Source organism: Solanum stenotomum, chromosome 1, assembly GCF_019186545.1.
Source record: "Solanum stenotomum isolate F172 chromosome 1, ASM1918654v1, whole genome shotgun sequence".
NCBI classification, from domain to species: domain Eukaryota; kingdom Viridiplantae; phylum Streptophyta; class Magnoliopsida; order Solanales; family Solanaceae; genus Solanum; species Solanum stenotomum.
The window spans coordinates 28868354-28876098 of NC_064282.1; the positions used below are offsets into that span (position 1 = coordinate 28868354).

Genomic DNA, 7745 nt, shown 5'->3' on the forward strand with positions numbered 1-7745 from the left:
TTAAGGCCAAAGCGGGTGCGAGGTGGGGTGGGTTTGAAAGAACCCAGACCATTNTCGTTTGAATTCTTGAAATTTGAAAAATATCACATAAATTATAACGGTGAGAATAAACAATTTTGATAAAGAATTTATTATAATTGAATAACCATTTAAGTAATTTACTCGGAATAACGACAAAGCTAAAGAATAATATTCATAGAGATGACAATGGAACGGGGCGGGCTTAGACATATGCGGGGCTGGGCGGGTGGGGCGGGTTAAAACTAATTTTTTTAAGGCCAAAGCAGGTGCGAGGTGGGGTGGGTTTGAAAGAACCCAGACCATTTATCTTTTTGAATTCTCATTTAAGTCCCAAAAAAGAGAAACTTACTGATTAATAAACATTTTTATTATTTGAGTCTAAATCTGTTAATTATTATGTCAAATGTGATTTGATTAGTCAAAAACGTAAAGTTGTTGAGGTAATAAACAGGATAAAAATGGGTGATATTATTATTAAGGATAAGTAGTTAAAAGAATGTCATTAGATTCTTTTTTTAAAATTTTTTTTATAAAGGACCACATACATTCTGTGATTTTATTCAAAGACAAAAACATCAACATCCATACTTAAAAGAACAATTTCAGTTAAAAAATTGTGCAAATAAATCACTAGGATAATTTAGTTGTAGTTGAATATTTTTACAGTTAAAAATTTGTGCAAATAAGTCACTAGGATAATTTGTGCAAATAAGTCTCTCCCTGAAATTCTCGCTCGCCAGTCTCTCCCTCACCTCTCTCACTTTATACAAACACAAATATATAAATTTTGTTTTTGTTTGTATATAGCGAGAGAAAATTGTATATAAACATGCAAATACATATATCTTCGTCCTATACATTTATAATTATACAATACAAATCTTCCCCGGCCCAGTTCTCTTGTAACATTTCACAACTAGAAAGAACTAGAAGGAAGTTTAAAATCTGGAAATAGTTATTTTGGGAAGAATTTAAAAATCTGGAAATTTGGTAAAGGTGTTAAAGTGAGTTTTTGGTCAACTTCAAACGGCCATAATTACTAGATCAAGATGAGTTAGATGTGATTCCAGATATGGTTGGAAATCCCGTGGAATGATCTTTCCAACGCCGTTGAGTTTGCGCGATTATGAGTTCGTATGAGTGAGTTATGCCCTTTGGAAGATGGGCTATGCGATTAAGGAAAGTCTAATCCGGATTTTTGAAGGGTAGATTAGTCTTTTCCTTACCCAATTAATTTAATTCGTTTTAGTGAATTAATTAAGGATCAAATAAGAATGAGATCAGTTTAGTCAATTGGAAATTCACGCTAGGGCTTGGAGAAAAGAGAAAAGAGAAAAGAGGAGAAAAGAGAGGAAAAGCTCAAGGTTCTCCAAAAACGATCGATATTGGTTGTGGATTCGCCAAAGAATTCATCTTACAAGGTATGTGAGTCTTTCATAGCATTGGGTTCATTCACCCACGCGTCAAACATGTTTAGTTCAGCGAAATTCGTCCTAAAAGAGTTTGAAAGTTGATTTTCTTGACATGTATTCTTGAATTTGAAGGTCGTTCTTGAATTGGGTTGAATTAAAAAGTTTCTGAGATCTTTACGTTGAGTTTTAGAATTGCTTTGAGTTAGGTTTTTGAGTACATATGTTGGGTATCGGAATCTAAAATGAATTTGAGATCAATAGTCGAGTTTAGGCGAATTAGGGCTATAAAACGGAGAAGGAAAAAGTCGAGCGTGATCTGTCACGCAAGTCCGCGTCGTGGACTTCCTCACCCAGTGACCAAAAAGTTTCTCTGCGTCGCGGTTAAGACGCGGACTCCTCTATCTCAAAATTTAATTTCGCGAGTAATTATTTAAAACACCTCCGCGTCGCAGACTTGTTCCAAGACGGTGATTTCGTGACTTTTCTCATGTTTAGCTATTTAAAATCATTCCTAAACATCATGAGATCTTTCCAATCACAAATCACATTCAATTCAAGGACCAGTTAAGAGTCAAGTCAAGAGCAGTTAAGATCAGAATTCAAGAGAAGTCAAGAGTCAAGTTAAGAGAAATTCATAAAGTTTTTCCAAAAGTCTTTTGCAAAGTTTTAACCTTGTTTTAACACTTAAGTTTTGAGTTCATTAAAGAGTAAAGTTGAAGTTCATTTCTTCAAAAGTATATGGGGGCTAAGTATTCCCAAAAAGATTTAAAATGTTTTCACATTTAATTAAAAATGGAAACTGAGATTTCCAAAGAGCATTCGGGCTAGTTTTTAGAAAAGAGTAATCGCTTTCTAAATGAAGCAAGAGGGGTAACTTTTATTTCCAAGATAGCCTTCGAGCTAAGTTTTTGAGCACTAATCTCAAATCACAGAAGAAGTATGTTTTTAAACATAAGAGCTAATATTATTATAATTTTGGGAGCAGTATTGAGCACCGATATGGGGGAGAGTTCAGACAATTCACAGCCCCCATAAACCATGCAGCTATCATGGGTAGAAAAGGGTCATACTTTTTAGATGAATCGTTTTCGCCTAAACTAGTGGATCCACTTAGTAGTTCAGGTCCTATACCTATGGCAAGGTATAGGATGCGCTGGCAGCGTGAGGGAGATCATTGTATCATCACAATAGCTCTTATGTGATGGTTGCCGGTTAGAGAAACTCCCACATCAGTATTTTGTATTTTTATATACCTCAGTTTATTTGTATATTTGCATACACACAGAGTTGACATCATGTTTTAAACAATTTTTCTTTATATTGCACTTGTTTTAAACTGTTTTATATTGAAATGAGTTCAGTTATGTTGAGTTGAGTTGAGCCAGGTAAGTCCTTCAGTTCCTTTCAGATTCTTTTCAAGCCTATGTTGTTTTAGCATTCCAACTAGCATACTCGTACATTCAATGTACTGATGCCAGTTGGCCTGCATCGTATTATGATGCAGATGCAGGTAACTAGGATCGGCATTCGGCGCACCATTAATCCAGTTTAGCACTTCAGAGTCAGTGGTGAGCTTCCTTGCATTTCGGAGGACTTTTTTATTGCTTTTGGTTCTTTTCAGTATTTCATTTATTGGGATGATCGCGGTCCTGTCCCGACATCCATCTCAGTTATTTTAGAGGCTTCATAGATAGTCATATGTTATTTCTTTAGTCTTTTCATTGTGATTATTCCATGTTGAGACTTGAGTTTACCTTATGGCCAGTTGAATGTTGTTATAGCATTCTAGTTTATTATATAAACTTATTTTTGTTGAGTTTAAGTCTTCCGCTGAGTAAGTAAGCCAGGCCAGGGGTTCGCTTGGGCCAACAATGGTTCTCGAGTTCCAGTCCCGCTAGGGTGTAAGCTCGGGGAGTGACAAACTTGGTATCAGACCGCAGAGTTCAAGATTCCTAGGGAGTCTATGAAGTCGTGTCTGTAGAGTCCTATTTATCGGTGTGAAGTGCACAACATCTATAATTAGGAAGCTATAATATTTAGGAATTCCTTCACTTCTTTCATATTCATTTCATGCGTAGAGTTTATCTCTAAAAAGTTTCTTTCTAACTCGTGCTTACGCGTAATCATCTATGAGTTGGACTGTTTTGAGAGTGCTTTCATGGGGTGTTTCTTTCCCCGTGATCTAAGAGAAACAAAGAGATGGTTGATGAAATGAGGAGCACAATGAGTTTATTCATAGTTGAGTTGACTCGTCTGTCAAGTAAGGAAGGTAAGGCAGTCATACTAATAGGTTACATGGGCATAGCAAGGCTGATAATCCATGTGCAACAAGTTGAGAAGGACCAGCTGAAGGATAGAGAAGAGTTTGAGAATAAGAGGGCTAAGATATCAAGGAATGAATCCGGATAGCAAAAGAGTAATGCGAATCGGTCTTTTTTCCAACATAAGTAGAGAGGACCTACTTCATTATCTACTAGTGCACTTGCACCTAAAAATAAATGTGAGAACAATAGTCAGAATTTTCAGAACTTCAGAGTTAGACTTGCGCATTCGCAAGGTAGTAAGGCACAAGGGGGTACTAAGAGTCATACATTTGCTAAGTGTGGTAGGAGCCACTCAGGTGTCGTGATGACTCTACTAGTTGCTTCAAGTGTGGCCAGAACGGTCATTTTATGAGAGAGTGTATCGTAAGAGCAGACAGAGTAATAGTAATGAGGGCATTATAGCCCAATCTTCTTCAGTTGCTCCACCAGATAGAGCTGCATCTAGATGAGCTACTTCAAGGGCAGACGGAGAAGGAAACCGTCTTTATGCTATCGCTAGTCGCCGAGAGCAAGAGGATTCACCAGATGTTGTAACTAGTATGATCCAAGTCTTCAATTTTGATGTTCTTCCTGAGCAATTTCTTGAGCCTTCAGTGTTTCTACACCTATTGGTGAGTTTATTCTAGCAGAAAGAGTCTATCGTGATTGTCCCGTTTATGTTAATCACAAGAGTACCATGACTGATTTAATTGAGTTAGACATGGTAGATTTTGATGTCATTCTTGGTATGGACTGACTTCATGCCTGTTATGCCTCAGTTGATTATAAAAGTTGAGTAGTCAAGTTCCAGTTTCCAGTGAACCAGTTATAGAGTTGAAGAACAGTTCAACAGTGCCTAAGGGTCGTTTCATTTCGTACCTTAAGGTGAGAAAGTTAGTTTCTAAGGGGTGTGTTTATCACTTAGTACGAGTTAATGACTCTAGTGTTGATATACCTCATATTTAGTCAGTTTCACTAGTGAAAGAGTTTCTAGAAGTCTTTCCAAATGATCTACCCGGAGTCCCTCCTGAGAGAGAAATAGACTTCGGTATAGATCTTATTCCAGATACTCGTTCGATATCTATTCCGCCATCTAGAATGGCACCAGTAGAGTTGAAAGAGTTCAAAGAGCAGTTAAAGGATATCTTAGATAAGAGATGTGTTCGATCAATTTTCAGATTACTCATTTTATTTTGGAGAAGTAAATAGTATGGCTAATGCACGCACTAGCCAATACAAGAATAGTGAAGGAGAAACTTGTAGGTTTTTTCACTTGAAGTCTTTTCTTTACCGAAACAAGTTAAAGTTAAACTAATGAATAATCAAGATGCATGGTCTTCCGAATATCAAAATTATAGATAGGAAAGGACACTTTAATTTCCAGACATGATTCATAGAAGCCTACTCTATATACGTGTAATTATTATCTTGTTATAGATAGGGATATCTTATATAACCTATGCATTGGGCATTTTTACAAGGATGAAATTTTCATTGTCATTATTCCACATAGAGGAAACGATCATATTCCACCTCGTGTAAAGCTTTTTACTTAAAATATGAACTACTAAGGATCTACCTAGCTAATCCCAAAGGTAATTTATTAAAAAGTAAATAAATTTAGGCATCTGATTCGTTAAAAAATTATAGAGACACATGTAATTCATTAATTAAGGATAAGACCAAAGGAGATCACCCTAGAGAGGAGCCAAGTCCTCAATTATGGATGATTTTTTTCTCTTATTCAAATATAATAAGTAGTTACACATAACACACAACTTTGATGCCCACATTATAGTGATTAGCATGTCATTGTGTGCATATTTTTATTTCATACATTAATTAAAAACTACAACGTATACATATATTATTGATGATTCCTTATGTTATAGATATATAGCTCTGAGGCTCCCCAGTACAAAGTAAAGATCCATCATGTCCATAGAGTTTGCATCCATCTCCTGCGGTGCAACAATTAACACAAACTTGATAAAGTTTGGCCAATCCAGAAGATGGACAAGCCATGCATCTCTAGAGTCACATTCCAGGGTACATGCATTGGGTTCAATCTATACTCTTTCCTTCACAAACAAACTTGCCGTCTTTACCAAAATAGTAGCAACCCTTGTACCCCGTGTAACATGTGGTGCCTCCCGTGTAACTGAGACATTTTGAAAAAGTGATATACGGATCACAATTTCGGGGGCAAGCTTTTGGGTTTCTTGGGTCATATTGTCCTTTGCATATGAAAGTCTCAATAGCACTTTAGTAATTGCAACTTAGATAACCTGCACAACAATTGATGCATATGGGATTTTCCGGACTTCCATCTGAACGTGGGCATATCCCATAGCCAAGATTACCACATTCTTTAGTAGAAACCCTGGCATCAACATGTTCCACCGTGCTTACAGTAACAATAATCCTACAACAAATATAATAAGGAGAAAGGGAAATGAAAAAACATACTTACATTTATTGTTTATGCCTCAAAAAAGAAACTAAAGAGAAGAAAAGAGAAAGGGAAATCTTACCAAGGAAACTAACTTGTTTGTGAACAGCCATTATGGATTCTTTTTACCTTGTTTAATTTTCTTTTCTTTTGTTTGGGTTGAGGAGTGTCTATCCTCCTTCACCTATTTATTATATCAAACGAGTGATTAAAAACATAGCTTCTAAAACGTTTATATATATATATATATATATATATATATATATTATAAAGAAGAAAAGAGTTGAATCGAGGAGTGTCTTTCCTCTAGCAACAATTTTCTTCTCCACAATTGCATATATCGCTTTAGTGGAAAATAACAATTTTAGTCCATGCATTATAGGTTTATTTTCATTTTGATCCCTGTTATATGAATCGAGTACTAAGCATCATTACTGGAAATGCTCATAAAGGAAATGCAAACAATTAAACCATATATAAGTAACTTTGTCTGTTTACAAGAGAGAAAATTAACGTACTATCATTTATAGTGATATTTATATTTAATGTTCCATATGTAAGTGATTTTTTGTCTAAATAAATCGTATAACAAATTACTAATTACTAACTAGGTTGAAAGAAAATAAAGATATGAGATAATAGTGGGACTTACATATATAGTGAAAGTTGCACTAGCCATGTTTTTCATCTATTGATATTCAAAGTTAACAATTTTTATAATCAATGAATTATCAAATTTCTTCGAAGGTATAGTGATAGGAGCAATAATTAAGTAACTAATTATCTCAAATTAACTTTATGTGATCAAAAGAAAGAGTAAACATCTACGTTTGTTAATTGCTTCACTAATTAGTCCTATTTCCTGTCTTTTTCCTATCTTTAATTATGCAAATCATGTTTTATGGCTATTCTCATGCACTAAATATTTTGTTAATTGATATAGTAAAACTTTATTTGTAGCACATATAAACAAATCATGTTATGTGACTATTTTTCTTCGTTAAATATTTTAGTTGTTGATATGGTAAAATATTATTTTTAGCACACATAAATCTTGTTCTGTGACTATGTTCCTACGTGGAACGATAAAGCTAATTACATATTAGTGGGTTACTCCCTCTAATTCAATATAAATAAATTATTGACACTATTTTATATTGATAAATTAATATTTTGTAATGACTTTAAGTATTTTTTAAGGGTGTCACGCTTCAACAATTCATTTATATTATACGGAGAAGAGCCTAAAATGCCCTTTAACTATTTTAATTGGTACAAAACTATCCTCCATCCACCTTTGGGCCCCAAATATCCCTAACGTTGACTTTTTGTCTCAAAAATACCCTTATGTCTAACAGATCAAACTCATTAGGTGGATGGAGGGCAATATTGTACCAAATCTCATAGTTTAAGGGCATTTTAGGCCCTTTTACGTTAAAATGATTTGAAATTAATTACTTAATAAATAAACTCACATGATTGACTTGATTTTAAATTTCATATTAAATTAAAAATAAAAATAAAAATAAAAAGTTAGGCATCTACTCTCTACAACCC

At 34.7% G+C, this 7745-nt stretch overlaps 1 pseudogene; it reads right to left on the reverse strand.

Moving 5' to 3' along the window:
- Positions 1 to 5617: 5617 nt before the first annotated feature.
- LOC125871464 (proteinase inhibitor type-2-like) lies at positions 5618 to 6301 on the reverse strand (annotated as a pseudogene).
- Between the last annotated feature and the right edge of the window lie 1444 nt (positions 6302 to 7745).